Below are 17,072 nucleotides of genomic sequence, written 5' to 3' on the forward strand. Positions count from 1 at the left end.
AAGAAACAAATCTACAAGAGGCCCTATTACAAGTCAGTACATGAGATCAGCAAAGACCCACTTCCTTGAATTAAAATGATTTCATCTCCAACTGTTTGGCCATGGAACTGCATCATCTCTGATGTCCAAAAGACAGGATTATGACGTCACCCATTATGAAAGGGCCATCGTATCTCAGACAAAATCACTGAGACATTGACGCAGCTGTGCAGCTGGGAAAATGACTCCTTTGCAGCATGCTGGGCCGGTTAGCTCAGATGGTTAGAGCGTGGTGCTAATAACGCCAAGGTCATGGGTTCAATCCCCATACTGGCCATTGAAAAGCACGATGCAAGCAACTCTTTCCAAGGCAAGATTAATCCTGACTGCATGGTTGCTTGCTTTTCACATGCTACATAAACCTGGCCTTTTGAGTTATCAACCAGGTAACATTGCTGACTGAACTGTCTTGCATAAGAAACCTTTCCCGCATTTCCTTTTTAGTTAATGATATCAAAGAATACTCACATAATTTCACATTCCCAGATAGTTCAACGCTGTCTACAGGTTTTGCAATTCAAAAAATTATTCACATGTACGTTTTTACAATCAAGTCTCCCTTCCTCGCTCACCCAGCTCCTCTAGCCTCCTGAAACAAACCTCTGTTCAGACCACACAGTCTAATGAGCACGGCTTCAGTCCTTTGAAAGACTTGGTTCCGACCACGTGGCCTAATGGACAAGGCGTCTGACTTCGGATCAGAAGATTGAGGGTTCGAGTCCCTTTGTGGTTGAGCTTCCAGTCCTTGCTGTTTGATGTGCCTGGAAAGTACAAACATCCATGGGTTTTTCATGGTTGTAGGAACAGAGTGACACTTAAGCAAAGGAAGCTATTATCAATCACCCTCACTGAGCTGTTTTGCACAAGAAACATTTTCCTGCATGTACATATGCACACAATGATATCGAAGAGTATCTGACACAACATCACATTCACAAATGCTTCAACGCTGTCTATGGGCTTTACAATTGTGAAGTTTTCACATGTCCTGTTTTACAATCAAGTCTCCCTTCCTCACTGTCCTAGCTCCCCTAACCTTTCGAAACCCACCCTAGTTCAGACCAAGTGACCTAATGGACAAAGCATCTGACTTCAAATAGGAAGATTGAAGGGTCGAGTCCCTTTGTGGTTGCTCTTCTTGTACTTACTCAATGGATGTGCCTGGAAAATCTTTTTTTCCGTGTGTTTCAAGGTTGCAGAAACAGGGTAACATTCAAGCGAAAAGGTTTTATCAATCACACTTCTTCACTGCTAAAGAGGTATGCACAAATAGCAATTATCTTCCGGAAGTCAAATTTGCTGCTCTTAAGACCAGGATGTTCAATTGAGAAGGTTAGAGCGTAGAGGCGATGGTGCCAGTGGCTGATCTTCTTTCTTGCCCCTAATCTCTACTTACAAAAAATTTGAATTCCCATCTGTCTGCAGTGCTCATTTGAAAAAAGAAACAAATCTACAAGAGGCCCTATTACAAGTCAGTACATGAGATCAGCAAAGACCCACTTCCTTGAATTAAAATGATTTCATCTCCAACTGTTTGGCCATGGAACTACATCATCTCTGATGTCCAAAAGATAGGATTATGACGTCACCCATTATGAAAGGGCCATCGTATGTCAGACAAAATCACTGAGACATTGACGCAGCTGTGCAGCTGGGAAAATGACTCTTTTGCAGCATGCTGGGCCGGTTATCTCAGATGGTTAGAGAGTGGTGCTAATAACGCCAAGGTCATGGGTTCAATCCCCATACTGGCCATTGAAAAGCACGATGCAAGCAACTCTTTCCAAGGCAAGATTAATCCTGACTGCACGGTTGCTTGCTTTTCACATGCTACATAAACCTGGCCTTTTGAGTTATCAACCAGGTAACATTGCTGACTGAACTGTCTTGCATAAGAAACCTTTCCCGCATTTCCTTTTTAGTTAATGATATCAAAGAATACTCACATAATTTCACATTCCCAGATAGTTCAACGCTGTCTACAGGTTTTGCAATTCAAAAAATTATTCACATGTACGTTTTTACAATCAAGTCTCCCTTCCTCACTCACCCAGCTCCTCTAGCCTCCTGAAACAAACCTCTGTTCAGACCACACAGTCTAATGAGCACGGCTTTAGTCCTTTGAAAGACTCGGTTCCGACCACGTGGCCTAATGGACAAGGCGTCTGACTTCGGATCAGAAGATTGAGGGTTCGAGTCCTTTTGTGGTTGAGCTTCCAGTCGTTTCTGTTTGATGTGCCTGGAAAGTACAAACTTCCATGGGTTTTTCATGGTCGTAGGAACAGAGTGACACTTAAGCAAAGGAAGCTATTATCAATCACCCTCACTGAGCTGTTTTGCACAAGAAACATTTTCCTGCATGTACTTATGCACACAATGATATCGAAGAGTATCTGACACAACATCACATTCACAAATGCTTCAACGCTGTCTATGGGCTTTACAATTGTGAAGTTTTCACATGTCCTGTTTTACAATCAAGTCTCCCTTCCTCACTGTCCTAGCTCCCCTAACCTTTCGAAACCCACCCTAGTTCAGACCAAGTGACCTAATGGACAAAGCATCTGACTTCAAATAGGAAGATTGAAGGGTCGAGTCCCTTTGTGGTTGCTCTTCTTGTACTTACTCAATGGATGTGCCTGGAAAATCTTTTTTTCCGTGTGTTTCAAGGTTGCAGAAACAGGGTAACATTCAAGCGAAAAGGTTTTATCAATCACACTTCTTCACTGCTAAAGAGGTATGCACAAATAGCAATTATCTTCCGGAAGTCAAATTTGCTGCTCTTAAGACCAGGATGTTCAATTGAGAAGGTTAGAGCGTAGAGGCGATGGTGCCAGTGGCTGATCTTCTTTCTTGCCCCTAATCTCTACTTACAAAAAATTTGAATTCCCATCTGTCTGCAGTGCTCATTTGAAAAAAGAAACAAATCTACAAGAGGCCCTATTACAAGTCAGTACATGAGATCAGCAAAGACCCACTTCCTTGAATTAAAATGATTTCATCTCCAACTGTTTGGCCATGGAACTACATCATCTCTGATGTCCAAAAGATAGGATTATGACGTCACCCATTATGAAAGGGCCATCGTATGTCAGACAAAATCACTGAGACATTGACGCAGCTGTGCAGCTGGGAAAATGACTCTTTTGCAGCATGCTGGGCCGGTTAGCTCAGATGGTTAGAGAGTGGTGCTAATAACGCCAAGGTCATGGGTTCAATCCCCATACTGGCCATTGAAAAGCACGATGCAAGCAACTCTTTCCAAGGCAAGATTAATCCTGACTGCACGGTTGCTTGCTTTTCACATGCTACATAAACCTGGCCTTTTGAGTTATCAACCAGGTAACATTGCTGACTGAACTGTCTTGCATAAGAAACCTTTCCCGCATTTCCTTTTTAGTTAATGATATCAAAGAATACTCACATAATTTCACATTCCCAGATAGTTCAACGCTGTCTACAGGTTTTGCAATTCAAAAAATTATTCACATGTACGTTTTTACAATCAAGTCTCCCTTCCTCACTCACCCAGCTCCTCTAGCCTCCTGAAACAAACCTCTGTTCAGACCACACAGTCTAATGAGCACGGCTTCAGTCCTTTGAAAGACTCGGTTCCGACCACGTGGCCTAATGGACAAGGCGTCTGACTTCGGATCAGAAGATTGAGGGTTCGAGTCCCTTTGTGGTTGAGCTTCCAGTCGTTTCTGTTTGATGTGCCTGGAAAGTACAAACTTCCATGGGTTTTTCATGGTCGTAGGAACAGAGTGACACTTAAGCAAAGGAAGCTATTATCAATCACCCTTACTGAGCTGTTTTGCACAAGAAACATTTTCCTGCATGTACATATGCACACAATGATATCGAAGAGTATCTGACACAACATCACATTCACAAATGCTTCAACGCTGTCTATGGGCTTTACAATTGTGAAGTTTTCACATGTCCTGTTTTACAATCAAGTCTCCCTTCCTCACTGTCCTAGCTCCCCTAACCTTTCGAAACCCACCCTAGTTCAGACCAAGTGACCTAATGGACAAAGCATCTGACTTCAAATAGGAAGATTGAAGGGTCGAGTCCCTTTGTGGTTGCTCTTCTTGTACTTACTCACTGGATGTGCCTGGAAAATCTTTTTTTCCGTGTGTTTCAAGGTTGCAAAAACAGGGTAACATTCAAGCGAAAAGGTTTTATCAATCACACTTCTACACTGCTCAAGAGGTATGCACAAATAGCAATTATCTTCCGGAACTCAATGTGCTGCTCTTAAGACCAGGATGTTCAATTGAGAAGGTTAGAGCGTAGTGGCGATGGTGCCAGTGGCTGATCTTCTTTCTTGCCCCTAATCTCTACTTACAAAAAATCTGAATTCCCATCTGTCTGCAGTGCTCATTTGAAAAAAGAAACAAATCTACAAGAGGCCCTATTACAAGTCAGTACATGAGATCAGCAAAGACCCACTTCCTTGAATTAAAATGATTTCATCTCCAACTGTTTGGCCATGGAACTACATCATCTCTGATGTCCAAAAGACAGGATTATGACGTCACCCATTATGAAAGGGCCATCGTATGTCAGACAAAATCACTGAGACATTGACGCAGCTGTGCAGCTGGGAAAATGACTCTGTTGCAGCATGCTGGGCCGGTTAGCTCAGATGGTTAGAGAGTGGTGCTAATAACGCCAAGGTCATGGGTTCCATCCCCATACAGGCCATTGAAAAGCACGATGCAAGCAACTCTTTCCAAGGCAAGATTAATCCTGACTGCATGGTTGCTTGCTTTTCACATGCTACATAAACCTGGCCTTTTGAGTTATCAACCAGGTAACATTGCTGACTGAACTGTCTTGCATAAGAAACCTTTCCCGCATTTCCTTTTTAGTTAATGATATCAAAGAATACTCACATAATTTCACATTCCCAGATAGTTCAACGCTGTCTACAGGTTTTGCAATTCAAAAAATTATTCACATGTACGTTTTTACAATCAAGTCTCCCTTCCTCACTCACCCAGCTCCTCTAGCCTCCTGAAACAAACCTCTGTTCAGACCACACAGTCTAATGAGTACGGCTTCAGTCCTTTGAAAGACTTGGTTCCGACCACGTGGCCTAATGGACAAGGCGTCTGACTTCGGATCAGAAGATTGAGGGTTCGAGTCCCTTCGTGGTTGAGCTTCCAGTCCTTTCTGTTTGATGTGCCTGGAAAGTACAAACTTCCATGGGTTTTTCATGGTCGTAGGAACAGAGTGACACTTAAGCAAAGGAAGCTATTATCAATCACCCTCACTGAGCTGTTTTGCACAAGAAACATTTTCCTGCATGTACATATGCACACAATGATATCGAAGAGTATCTGACACAACATCACATTCACAAATGCTTCAACGCTGTCTATGGGCTTTACAATTGTGAAGTTTTCACATGTCCTGTTTTACAATCAAGTCTCCCTTCCTCACTGTCCTAGCTCCCCTAACCTTTCGAAACCCACTCTAGTTCAGACCAAGTGACCTAATGGACAAAGCATCTGACTTCAAATAGGAAGATTGAAGGGTCGAGTCCCTTTGTGGTTGCTCTTCTTGTACTTACTCACTGGATGTGCCTGGAAAATCTTTTTTTCCGTGTGTTTCAAGGTTGCAAAAACAGGGTAACATTCAAGCGAAAAGGTTTTATCAATCACACTTCTTCACTGCTAAAGAGGTATGCACAAATAGCAATTATCTTCCGGAAGTCAATGTGCTGCTCTTAAGACCAGGATGTTCAATTGAGAAGGTTAGAGCGTAGAGGCGATGGTGCCAGTGGCTGATCTTCTTTCTTGCCCCTAATCTCTACTTACAAAAAATCTGAATTCCCATCTGTCTGCAGTGCTCATTTGAAAAAAGAAACAAATCTACAAGAGGCCCTATTACAAGTCAGTACATGAGATCAGCAAAGACCCACTTCCTTGAATTAAAATGATTTCATCTCCAACTGTTTGGCCATGGAACTGCATCATCTCTGATGTCCAAAAGACAGGATTATGACGTCACCCATTATGAAAGGGCCATCGTATCTCAGACAAAATCACTGAGACATTGACGCAGCTGTGCAGCTGGGAAAATGACTCTTTTGCAGCATGCTGGGCCGGTTAGCTCAGATGGTTAGAGCGTGGTGCTAATAACGCCAAGGTCATGGGTTCAATCCCCATACTGGCCGTTGAAAAGCACGATGCAAGCAACTCTTTCCAAGGCAAGATTAATCCTGACTGCACGGTTGCTTGCTTTTCACATGCTACATAAACCTGGCCTTTTGAGTTATCAACCAGGTAACATTGCTGACTAAACTGTCTTGCATAAGAAACCTTTCCCGCATTTCCTTTTTAGTTAATGATATCAAAGAATACTCACATAATTTCACATTCCCAGATAGTTCAACGCTGTCTACAGGTTTTGCAATTCAAAAAATTATTCACATGTACGTTTTTACAATCAAGTCTCCCTTCCTCACTCACCCAGCTCCTCTAGCCTCCTGAAACAAACCTCTGTTCAGACCACACAGTCTAATGAGCACGGCTTCAGTCCTTTGAAAGACTCGGTTCCGACCACGTGGCCTAATGGACAAGGCGTCTGACTTCGGATCAGAAGATTGAGGGTTCGAGTCGCTTCGTGGTTGAGCTTCCAGTCCTTGCTGTTTGATGTGCCTGGAAAGTACAAACTTCCATGGGTTTTTCATGGTTGTAGGAACAGAGTGACACTTAAGCAAAGGAAGCTATTATCAATCACCCTCACTGAGCTGTTTTGCACAAGAAACATTTTCCTGCATGTACTTATGCACACAATGATATCGAAGAGTATCTGACACAACATCACATTCACAAATGCTTCAACGCTGTCTATGGGCTTTACAATTGTGAAGTTTTCACATGTCCTGTTTTACAATCAAGTCTCCCTTCCTCACTGTCCTAGCTCCCCTAACCTTTCGAAACCCACCCTAGTTCAGACCAAGTGACCTAATGGACAAAGCATCTGACTTCAAATAGGAAGATTGAAGGGTCGAGTTCCTTTGTGGTTGCTCTTCTTGTACTTACTCAATGGATGTGCCTGGAAAATCTTTTTTTCCGTGTGTTTCAAGGTTGCAGAAACAGGGTAACATTCAAGCGAAAAGGTTTTATCAATCACACTTCTTCACTGCTAAAGAGGTATGCACAAATAGCAATTATCTTCCGGAACTCAATGTGCTGCTCTAAAGACCAGGATGTTCAATTGAGAAGGTTAGAGCGTAGAGGCGATGGTGCCAGTGGCTGATCTTCTTTCTTGCCCCTAATCTCTACTTACAAAAAATCTGAATTCCCATCTGTCTGCAGTGCTCATTTGAAAAAAGAAACAAATCTACAAGAGGCCCTATTACAAGTCAGTACATGAGATCAGCAAAGACCCACTTCCTTGAATTAAAATGATTTCATCTCCAACTGTTTGGCCATGGAACTGCATCATCTCTGATGTCCAAAAGACAGGATTATGACGTCACCCATTATGAAAGGGCCATCGTATGTCAGACAAAATCACTGAGACATTGTCGCAGCTGTGCAGCTGGGAAAATGACTCTTTTGCAGCATGCTGGGCCGGTTAGCTCAGATGGTTAGAGCGTGGTGCTAATAACGCCAAGGTCATGGGTTCAATCCCCATACTGGCCATTGAAAAGCACGATGCAAGCAACTCTTTCCAAGGCAAGATTAATCCTGACTGCACGGTTGCTTGCTTTTCACATGCTACATAAACCTGGCCTTTTGAGTTATCAACCAGGTAACATTGCTGACTGAACTGTCTTGCATAAGAAACCTTTCCCGCATTTCCTTTTTAGTTAATGATATCAAAGAATACTCACATAATTTCACATTCCCAGATAGTTCAACGCTGTCTACAGGTTTTGCAATTCAAAAAATTATTCACATGTACGTTTTTACAATCAAGTCTCCCTTCCTCACTCACCCAGCTCCTCTAGCCTCCTGAAACAAACCTCTGTTCAGACCACACAGTCTAATGAGCACGGCTTCAGTCCTTTGAAAGACTCGGTTCCGACCACGTGGCCTAATGGACAAGGCTTCTGACTTTGGATCAGAAGATTGAGGGTTCGAGTCCCTTCGTGGTTGACCTTCCAGTCCTTTCTGTTTGATGTGCCTGGAAAGTACAAACTTCCATGGGGTTTTCATGGTCGTAGGAACAGAGTGACACGTAAGCAAAGGAAGCTATTATCAATCACCCTCACTGAGCTGTTTTGCACAAGAAACATTTTCCTGCATGTACATATGCACACAATGATATCAAAGAGTATCTGACACAACATCACATTCACAAATGCTTCAACGCTGTCTATGGGCTTTACAATTGTGAAGTTTTCACATGTCCTGTTTTACAATCAAGTCCCCCTTCCTCACTGTCCTAGCTCCCCTAACCTTTCGAAACCCACCCTAGTTCAGACCAAGTGACCTAATGGACAAAGCATCTGACTTCAAATAGGAAGATTGAAGGGTCGAGTCCCTTTGTGGTTGCTCTTCTTGTACTTACTCACTGGGTGTGCCTGGAAAATCTTTTTTTCCGTGTGTTTCAAGGTTGCAAAAACTGGGTAACATTCAAGCCAAAAGGTTTTATCAATCACACTTCTTCACTGCTAAAGAGGTATGCACAAATAGCAATTATCTTCCCGAAGTCAATGTGCTGCTCTTAAGACCAGGATGTTCAATTGAGAAGGTTAGAGCGTAGAGGTGATGGTGCCAGTGGCTGATCTTCTTTCTTGCCCCTAATCTCTACTTACAAAAAATCTGAATTCCCATCTGTCTGCAGTGCTCATTTGAAAAAAGAAACAAATCTACAAGAGGCCCTATTACAAGTCAGTACATGAGATCAGCAAAGACCCACTTCCTTGAATTAAAATGATTTCATCTCCAACTGTTTGGCCATGGAACTGCATCATCTCTGATGTCCAAAAGACAGGATTATGACGTCACCCATTATGAAAGGGCCATCGTATCTCAGACAAAATCACTGAGACATTGACGCAGCTGTGCAGCTGGGAAAATGACTCCTTTGCAGCATGCTGGGCCGGTTAGCTCAGATGGTTAGAGCGTGGTGCTAATAACGCCAAGGTCATGGGTTCAATCCCCATACTGGCCATTGAAAAGCACGATGCAAGCAACTCTTTCCAAGGCAAGATTAATCCTGACTGCATGGTTGCTTGCTTTTCACATGCTACATAAACCTGGCCTTTTGAGTTATCAACCAGGTAACATTGCTGACTGAACTGTCTTGCATAAGAAACCTTTCCCGCATTTCCTTTTTAGTTAATGATATCAAAGAATACTCACATAATTTCACATTCCCAGATAGTTCAACGCTGTCTACAGGTTTTGCAATTCAAAAAATTATTCACATGTACGTTTTTACAATCAAGTCTCCCTTCCTCGCTCACCCAGCTCCTCTAGCCTCCTGAAACAAACCTCTGTTCAGACCACACAGTCTAATGAGCACGGCTTCAGTCCTTTGAAAGACTTGGTTCCGACCACGTGGCCTAATGGACAAGGCGTCTGACTTCGGATCAGAAGATTGAGGGTTCGAGTCCCTTTGTGGTTGAGCTTCCAGTCCTTGCTGTTTGATGTGCCTGGAAAGTACAAACATCCATGGGTTTTTCATGGTTGTAGGAACAGAGTGACACTTAAGCAAAGGAAGCTATTATCAATCACCCTCACTGAGCTGTTTTGCACAAGAAACATTTTCCTGCATGTACTTATGCACACAATGATATCGAAGAGTATCTGACACAACATCACATTCACAAATGCTTCAACGCTGTCTATGGGCTTTACAATTGTGAAGTTTTCACATGTCCTGTTTTACAATCAAGTCTCCCTTCCTCACTGTCCTAGCTCCCCTAACCTTTCGAAACCCACCCTAGTTCAGACCAAGTGACCTAATGGACAAAGCATCTGACTTCAAATAGGAAGATTGAAGGGTCGAGTCCCTTTGTGGTTGCTCTTCTTGTACTTACTCAATGGATGTGCCTGGAAAATCTTTTTTTCCGTGTGTTTCAAGGTTGCAGAAACAGGGTAACATTCAAGCGAAAAGGTTTTATCAATCACACTTCTTCACTGCTAAAGAGGTATGCACAAATAGCAATTATCTTCCGGAAGTCAAATTTGCTGCTCTTAAGACCAGGATGTTCAATTGAGAAGGTTAGAGCGTAGAGGCGATGGTGCCAGTGGCTGATCTTCTTTCTTGCCCCTAATCTCTACTTACAAAAAATTTGAATTCCCATCTGTCTGCAGTGCTCATTTGAAAAAAGAAACAAATCTACAAGAGGCCCTATTACAAGTCAGTACATGAGATCAGCAAAGACCCACTTCCTTGAATTAAAATGATTTCATCTCCAACTGTTTGGCCATGGAACTACATCATCTCTGATGTCCAAAAGATAGGATTATGACGTCACCCATTATGAAAGGGCCATCGTATGTCAGACAAAATCACTGAGACATTGACGCAGCTGTGCAGCTGGGAAAATGACTCTTTTGCAGCATGCTGGGCCGGTTAGCTCAGATGGTGAGAGAGTGGTGCTAATAACGCCAAGGTCATGGGTTCAATCCCCATACTGGCCATTGAAAAGCACGATGCAAGCAACTCTTTCCAAGGCAAGATTAATCCTGACTGCACGGTTGCTTGCTTTTCACATGCTACATAAACCTGGCCTTTTGAGTTATCAACCAGGTAACATTGCTGACTGAACTGTCTTGCATAAGAAACCTTTCCCGCATTTCCTTTTTAGTTAATGATATCAAAGAATACTCACATAATTTCACATTCCCAGATAGTTCAACGCTGTCTACAGGTTTTGCAATTCAAAAAATTATTCACATGTACGTTTTTACAATCAAGTCTCCCTTCCTCACTCACCCAGCTCCTCTAGCCTCCTGAAACAAACCTCTGTTCAGACCACACAGTCTAATGAGCACGGCTTTAGTCCTTTGAAAGACTCGGTTCCGACCACGTGGCCTAATGGACAAGGCGTCTGACTTCGGATCAGAAGATTGAGGGTTCGAGTCCCTTTGTGGTTGAGCTTCCAGTCGTTTCTGTTTGATGTGCCTGGAAAGTACAAACTTCCATGGGTTTTTCATGGTCGTAGGAACAGAGTGACACTTAAGCAAAGGAAGCTATTATCAATCACCCTCACTGAGCTGTTTTGCACAAGAAACATTTTCCTGCATGTACTTATGCACACAATGATATCGAAGAGTATCTGACACAACATCACATTCACAAATGCTTCAACGCTGTCTATGGGCTTTACAATTGTGAAGTTTTCACATGTCCTGTTTTACAATCAAGTCTCCCTTCCTCACTGTCCTAGCTCCCCTAACCTTTCGAAACCCACCCTAGTTCAGACCAAGTGACCTAATGGACAAAGCATCTGACTTCAAATAGGAAGATTGAAGGGTCGAGTCCCTTTGTGGTTGCTCTTCTTGTACTTACTCAATGGATGTGCCTGGAAAATCTTTTTTTCCGTGTGTTTCAAGGTTGCAGAAACAGGGTAACATTCAAGCGAAAAGGTTTTATCAATCACACTTCTTCACTGCTAAAGAGGTATGCACAAATAGCAATTATCTTCCGGAAGTCAAATTTGCTGCTCTTAAGACCAGGATGTTCAATTGAGAAGGTTAGAGCGTAGAGGCGATGGTGCCAGTGGCTGATCTTCTTTCTTGCCCCTAATCTCTACTTACAAAAAATTTGAATTCCCATCTGTCTGCAGTGCTCATTTGAAAAAAGAAACAAATCTACAAGAGGCCCTATTACAAGTCAGTACATGAGATCAGCAAAGACCCACTTCCTTGAATTAAAATGATTTCATCTCCAACTGTTTGGCCATGGAACTACATCATCTCTGATGTCCAAAAGATAGGATTATGACGTCACCCATTATGAAAGGGCCATCGTATGTCAGACAAAATCACTGAGACATTGACGCAGCTGTGCAGCTGGGAAAATGACTCTTTTGCAGCATGCTGGGCCGGTTAGCTCAGATGGTTAGAGAGTGGTGCTAATAACGCCAAGGTCATGGGTTCAATCCCCATACTGGCCATTGAAAAGCACGATGCAAGCAACTCTTTCCAAGGCAAGATTAATCCTGACTGCACGGTTGCTTGCTTTTCACATGCTACATAAACCTGGCCTTTTGAGTTATCAACCAGGTAACATTGCTGACTGAACTGTCTTGCATAAGAAACCTTTCCCGCATTTCCTTTTTAGTTAATGATATCAAAGAATACTCACATAATTTCACATTCCCAGATAGTTCAACGCTGTCTACAGGTTTTGCAATTCAAAAAATTATTCACATGTACGTTTTTACAATCAAGTCTCCCTTCCTCACTCACCCAGCTCCTCTAGCCTCCTGAAACAAACCTCTGTTCAGACCACACAGTCTAATGAGCACGGCTTCAGTCCTTTGAAAGACTCGGTTCCGACCACGTGGCCTAATGGACAAGGCGTCTGACTTCGGATCAGAAGATTGAGGGTTCGAGTCCCTTTGTGGTTGAGCTTCCAGTCGTTTCTGTTTGATGTGCCTGGAAAGTACAAACTTCCATGGGTTTTTCATGGTCGTAGGAACAGAGTGACACTTAAGCAAAGGAAGCTATTATCAATCACCCTTACTGAGCTGTTTTGCACAAGAAACATTTTCCTGCATGTACATATGCACACAATGATATCGAAGAGTATCTGACACAACATCACATTCACAAATGCTTCAACGCTGTCTATGGGCTTTACAATTGTGAAGTTTTCACATGTCCTGTTTTACAATCAAGTCTCCCTTCCTCACTGTCCTAGCTCCCCTAACCTTTCGAAACCCACCCTAGTTCAGACCAAGTGACCTAATGGACAAAGCATCTGACTTCAAATAGGAAGATTGAAGGGTCGAGTCCCTTTGTGGTTGCTCTTCTTGTACTTACTCACTGGATGTGCCTGGAAAATCTTTTTTTCCGTGTGTTTCAAGGTTGCAAAAACAGGGTAACATTCAAGCGAAAAGGTTTTATCAATCACACTTCTACACTGCTCAAGAGGTATGCACAAATAGCAATTATCTTCCGGAACTCAATGTGCTGCTCTTAAGACCAGGATGTTCAATTGAGAAGGTTAGAGCGTAGTGGCGATGGTGCCAGTGGCTGATCTTCTTTCTTGCCCCTAATCTCTACTTACAAAAAATCTGAATTCCCATCTGTCTGCAGTGCTCATTTGAAAAAAGAAACAAATCTACAAGAGGCCCTATTACAAGTCAGTACATGAGATCAGCAAAGACCCACTTCCTTGAATTAAAATGATTTCATCTCCAACTGTTTGGCCATGGAACTACATCATCTCTGATGTCCAAAAGACAGGATTATGACGTCACCCATTATGAAAGGGCCATCGTATGTCAGACAAAATCACTGAGACATTGACGCAGCTGTGCAGCTGGGAAAATGACTCTGTTGCAGCATGCTGGGCCGGTTAGCTCAGATGGTTAGAGAGTGGTGCTAATAACGCCAAGGTCATGGGTTCCATCCCCATACAGGCCATTGAAAAGCACGATGCAAGCAACTCTTTCCAAGGCAAGATTAATCCTGACTGCATGGTTGCTTGCTTTTCACATGCTACATAAACCTGGCCTTTTGAGTTATCAACCAGGTAACATTGCTGACTGAACTGTCTTGCATAAGAAACCTTTCCCGCATTTCCTTTTTAGTTAATGATATCAAAGAATACTCACATAATTTCACATTCCCAGATAGTTCAACGCTGTCTACAGGTTTTGCAATTCAAAAAATTATTCACATGTACGTTTTTACAATCAAGTCTCCCTTCCTCACTCACCCAGCTCCTCTAGCCTCCTGAAACAAACCTCTGTTCAGACCACACAGTCTAATGAGTACGGCTTCAGTCCTTTGAAAGACTCGGTTCCGACCACGTGGCCTAATGGACAAGGCGTCTGACTTCGGATCAGAAGATTGAGGGTTCGAGTCCCTTCGTGGTTGAGCTTCCAGTCCTTTCTGTTTGATGTGCCTGGAAAGTACAAACTTCCATGGGTTTTTCATGGTCGTAGGAACAGAGTGACACTTAAGCAAAGGAAGCTATTATCAATCACCCTCACTGAGCTGTTTTGCACAAGAAACATTTTCCTGCATGTACATATGCACACAATGATATCGAAGAGTATCTGACACAACATCACATTCACAAATGCTTCAACGCTGTCTATGGGCTTTACAATTGTGAAGTTTTCACATGTCCTGTTTTACAATCAAGTCTCCCTTCCTCACTGTCCTAGCTCCCCTAACCTTTCGAAACCCACTCTAGTTCAGACCAAGTGACCTAATGGACAAAGCATCTGACTTCAAATAGGAAGATTGAAGGGTCGAGTCCCTTTGTGGTTGCTCTTCTTGTACTTACTCACTGGATGTGCCTGGAAAATCTTTTTTTCCGTGTGTTTCAAGGTTGCAAAAACAGGGTAACATTCAAGCGAAAAGGTTTTATCAATCACACTTCTTCACTGCTAAAGAGGTATGCACAAATAGCAATAATCTTCCGGAACTCAATGTGCTGCTCTTAAGACCAGGATGTTCAATTGAGAAGGTTAGAGCGTAGAGGCGATGGTGCCAGTGGCTGATCTTCTTTCTTGCCCCTAATCTCTACTTACAAAAAATCTGAATTCCCATCTGTCTGCAGTGCTCATTTGAAAAAAGAAACAAATCTACAAGAGGCCCTATTACAAGTCAGTACATGAGATCAGCAAAGACCCACTTCCTTGAATTAAAATGATTTCATCTCCAACTGTTTGGCCATGGAACTGCATCATCTCTGATGTCCAAAAGACAGGATTATGACGTCACCCATTATGAAAGGGCCATCGTATCTCAGACAAAATCACTGAGACATTGACGCAGCTGTGCAGCTGGGAAAATGACTCTTTTGCAGCATGCTGGGCCGGTTAGCTCAGATGGTTAGAGCGTGGTGCTAATAACGCCAAGGTCATGGGTTCAATCCCCATACTGGCCGTTGAAAAGCACGATGCAAGCAACTCTTTCCAAGGCAAGATTAATCCTGACTGCACGGTTGCTTGCTTTTCACATGCTACATAAACCTGGCCTTTTGAGTTATCAACCAGGTAACATTGCTGACTAAACTGTCTTGCATAAGAAACCTTTCCCGCATTTCCTTTTTAGTTAATGATATCAAAGAATACTCACATAATTTCACATTCCCAGATAGTTCAACGCTGTCTACAGGTTTTGCAATTCAAAAAATTATTCACATGTACGTTTTTACAATCAAGTCTCCCTTCCTCACTCACCCAGCTCCTCTAGCCTCCTGAAACAAACCTCTGTTCAGACCACACAGTCTAATGAGCACGGCTTCAGTCCTTTGAAAGACTCGGTTCCGACCACGTGGCCTAATGGACAAGGCGTCTGACTTCGGATCAGAAGATTGAGGGTTCGAGTCGCTTCGTGGTTGAGCTTCCAGTCCTTGCTGTTTGATGTGCCTGGAAAGTACAAACTTCCATGGGTTTTTCATGGTTGTAGGAACAGAGTGACACTTAAGCAAAGGAAGCTATTATCAATCACCCTCACTGAGCTGTTTTGCACAAGAAACATTTTCCTGCATGTACTTATGCACACAATGATATCGAAGAGTATCTGACACAACATCACATTCACAAATGCTTCAACGCTGTCTATGGGCTTTACAATTGTGAAGTTTTCACATGTCCTGTTTTACAATCAAGTCTCCCTTCCTCACTGTCCTAGCTCCCCTAACCTTTCGAAACCCACCCTAGTTCAGACCAAGTGACCTAATGGACAAAGCATCTGACTTCAAATAGGAAGATTGAAGGGTCGAGTTCCTTTGTGGTTGCTCTTCTTGTACTTACTCAATGGATGTGCCTGGAAAATCTTTTTTTCCGTGTGTTTCAAGGTTGCAGAAACAGGGTAACATTCAAGCGAAAAGGTTTTATCAATCACACTTCTTCACTGCTAAAGAGGTATGCACAAATAGCAATTATCTTCCGGAACTCAATGTGCTGCTCTAAAGACCAGGATGTTCAATTGAGAAGGTTAGAGCGTAGAGGCGATGGTGCCAGTGGCTGATCTTCTTTCTTGCCCCTAATCTCTACTTACAAAAAATCTGAATTCCCATCTGTCTGCAGTGCTCATTTGAAAAAAGAAACAAATCTACAAGAGGCCCTATTACAAGTCAGTACATGAGATCAGCAAAGACCCACTTCCTTGAATTAAAATGATTTCATCTCCAACTGTTTGGCCATGGAACTGCATCATCTCTGATGTCCAAAAGACAGGATTATGACGTCACCCATTATGAAAGGGCCATCGTATCTCAGACAAAATCACTGAGACATTAACGCAGCTGTGCACCTGGGAAAATGACTCTTTTGCAGCATGCTGGGCCGGTTAGCTCAGATGGTTAGAGCGTGGTGCTAATAACGCCAAGGTCATGGGTTCAATCCCCATACTGGCCATTGAAAAGCACGATGCAAGCAACTCTTTCCAAGGCAAGATTAATCCTGACTGCACGGTTGCTTGCTTTTCACATGCTACATAAACCTGGCCTTTTGAGTTATCAACCAGGTAACATTGCTGACTGAACTGTCTTGCATAAGAAACCTTTCCCGCATTTCCTTTTTAGTTAATGATATCAAAGAATACTCACATAATTTCACATTCCCAGATAGTTCAACGCTGTCTACAGGTTTTGCAATTCAAAAAATTATTCACATGTACGTTTTTACAATCAAGTCTCCCTTCCTCACTCACCCAGCTCCTCTAGCCTCCTGAAACAAACCTCTGTTCAGACCACACAGTCTAATGAGCACGGCTTCAGTCCTTTGAAAGACTCGGTTCCGACCACGTGGCCTAATGGACAAGGCGTCTGACTTCGGATCAGAAGATTGAGGGTTCGAGTCCTTTCGTGGTTGACCTTCCAGTCCTTTCTGTTTGATGTGCCTGGGAAGTACAAACTTCCAT

At 42.9% G+C, this 17,072-nt stretch overlaps 20 non-coding genes across 20 annotated transcripts; all 20 read left to right on the forward strand.

Moving 5' to 3' along the window:
- The first annotated feature begins 242 nt into the window (after window positions 1-242).
- Window positions 243-316, forward strand: trnai-aau (transfer RNA isoleucine (anticodon AAU)). The gene has a single exon. It is a non-coding gene; the product is annotated as a tRNA-Ile (tRNA).
- Window positions 317-699: 383 nt separating this feature from the next.
- trnar-ucg (transfer RNA arginine (anticodon UCG)) lies at window positions 700-772 on the forward strand. The gene has a single exon. It is a non-coding gene; the product is annotated as a tRNA-Arg (tRNA).
- A 948-nt stretch (window positions 773-1,720) lies between these two features.
- trnai-aau (transfer RNA isoleucine (anticodon AAU)) lies at window positions 1,721-1,794 on the forward strand. The gene has a single exon. It is a non-coding gene; the product is annotated as a tRNA-Ile (tRNA).
- Window positions 1,795-2,177: 383 nt separating this feature from the next.
- trnar-ucg (transfer RNA arginine (anticodon UCG)) lies at window positions 2,178-2,250 on the forward strand. Its single transcript has one exon. It is a non-coding gene; the product is annotated as a tRNA-Arg (tRNA).
- Window positions 2,251-3,198: 948 nt separating this feature from the next.
- On the forward strand, window positions 3,199-3,272 carry trnai-aau (transfer RNA isoleucine (anticodon AAU)). Its single transcript has one exon. It is a non-coding gene; the product is annotated as a tRNA-Ile (tRNA).
- A 383-nt stretch (window positions 3,273-3,655) lies between these two features.
- trnar-ucg (transfer RNA arginine (anticodon UCG)) lies at window positions 3,656-3,728 on the forward strand. Its single transcript has one exon. It is a non-coding gene; the product is annotated as a tRNA-Arg (tRNA).
- Window positions 3,729-5,132: 1,404 nt separating this feature from the next.
- On the forward strand, window positions 5,133-5,205 carry trnar-ucg (transfer RNA arginine (anticodon UCG)). Its single transcript has one exon. It is a non-coding gene; the product is annotated as a tRNA-Arg (tRNA).
- A 947-nt stretch (window positions 5,206-6,152) lies between these two features.
- On the forward strand, window positions 6,153-6,226 carry trnai-aau (transfer RNA isoleucine (anticodon AAU)). Its single transcript has one exon. It is a non-coding gene; the product is annotated as a tRNA-Ile (tRNA).
- Window positions 6,227-7,629: 1,403 nt separating this feature from the next.
- Window positions 7,630-7,703, forward strand: trnai-aau (transfer RNA isoleucine (anticodon AAU)). The gene has a single exon. It is a non-coding gene; the product is annotated as a tRNA-Ile (tRNA).
- A 383-nt stretch (window positions 7,704-8,086) lies between these two features.
- Window positions 8,087-8,159, forward strand: trnaq-uug (transfer RNA glutamine (anticodon UUG)). The gene has a single exon. It is a non-coding gene; the product is annotated as a tRNA-Gln (tRNA).
- Window positions 8,160-9,106: 947 nt separating this feature from the next.
- Window positions 9,107-9,180, forward strand: trnai-aau (transfer RNA isoleucine (anticodon AAU)). The gene has a single exon. It is a non-coding gene; the product is annotated as a tRNA-Ile (tRNA).
- Window positions 9,181-9,563: 383 nt separating this feature from the next.
- Window positions 9,564-9,636, forward strand: trnar-ucg (transfer RNA arginine (anticodon UCG)). The gene has a single exon. It is a non-coding gene; the product is annotated as a tRNA-Arg (tRNA).
- Window positions 9,637-10,584: 948 nt separating this feature from the next.
- trnai-aau (transfer RNA isoleucine (anticodon AAU)) lies at window positions 10,585-10,658 on the forward strand. The gene has a single exon. It is a non-coding gene; the product is annotated as a tRNA-Ile (tRNA).
- A 383-nt stretch (window positions 10,659-11,041) lies between these two features.
- On the forward strand, window positions 11,042-11,114 carry trnar-ucg (transfer RNA arginine (anticodon UCG)). Its single transcript has one exon. It is a non-coding gene; the product is annotated as a tRNA-Arg (tRNA).
- A 948-nt stretch (window positions 11,115-12,062) lies between these two features.
- trnai-aau (transfer RNA isoleucine (anticodon AAU)) lies at window positions 12,063-12,136 on the forward strand. Its single transcript has one exon. It is a non-coding gene; the product is annotated as a tRNA-Ile (tRNA).
- A 383-nt stretch (window positions 12,137-12,519) lies between these two features.
- On the forward strand, window positions 12,520-12,592 carry trnar-ucg (transfer RNA arginine (anticodon UCG)). Its single transcript has one exon. It is a non-coding gene; the product is annotated as a tRNA-Arg (tRNA).
- Window positions 12,593-13,996: 1,404 nt separating this feature from the next.
- Window positions 13,997-14,069, forward strand: trnar-ucg (transfer RNA arginine (anticodon UCG)). The gene has a single exon. It is a non-coding gene; the product is annotated as a tRNA-Arg (tRNA).
- Window positions 14,070-15,016: 947 nt separating this feature from the next.
- Window positions 15,017-15,090, forward strand: trnai-aau (transfer RNA isoleucine (anticodon AAU)). The gene has a single exon. It is a non-coding gene; the product is annotated as a tRNA-Ile (tRNA).
- Window positions 15,091-16,493: 1,403 nt separating this feature from the next.
- On the forward strand, window positions 16,494-16,567 carry trnai-aau (transfer RNA isoleucine (anticodon AAU)). The gene has a single exon. It is a non-coding gene; the product is annotated as a tRNA-Ile (tRNA).
- Window positions 16,568-16,950: 383 nt separating this feature from the next.
- On the forward strand, window positions 16,951-17,023 carry trnar-ucg (transfer RNA arginine (anticodon UCG)). The gene has a single exon. It is a non-coding gene; the product is annotated as a tRNA-Arg (tRNA).
- The last annotated feature ends 49 nt before the right edge of the window (window positions 17,024-17,072 follow it).

This window comes from Channa argus, unplaced genomic scaffold (genome assembly GCF_033026475.1).
Source record: "Channa argus isolate prfri unplaced genomic scaffold, Channa argus male v1.0 Contig035, whole genome shotgun sequence".
In the NCBI taxonomy this organism is placed as follows: Eukaryota; Metazoa; Chordata; class Actinopteri; order Anabantiformes; family Channidae; genus Channa; species Channa argus.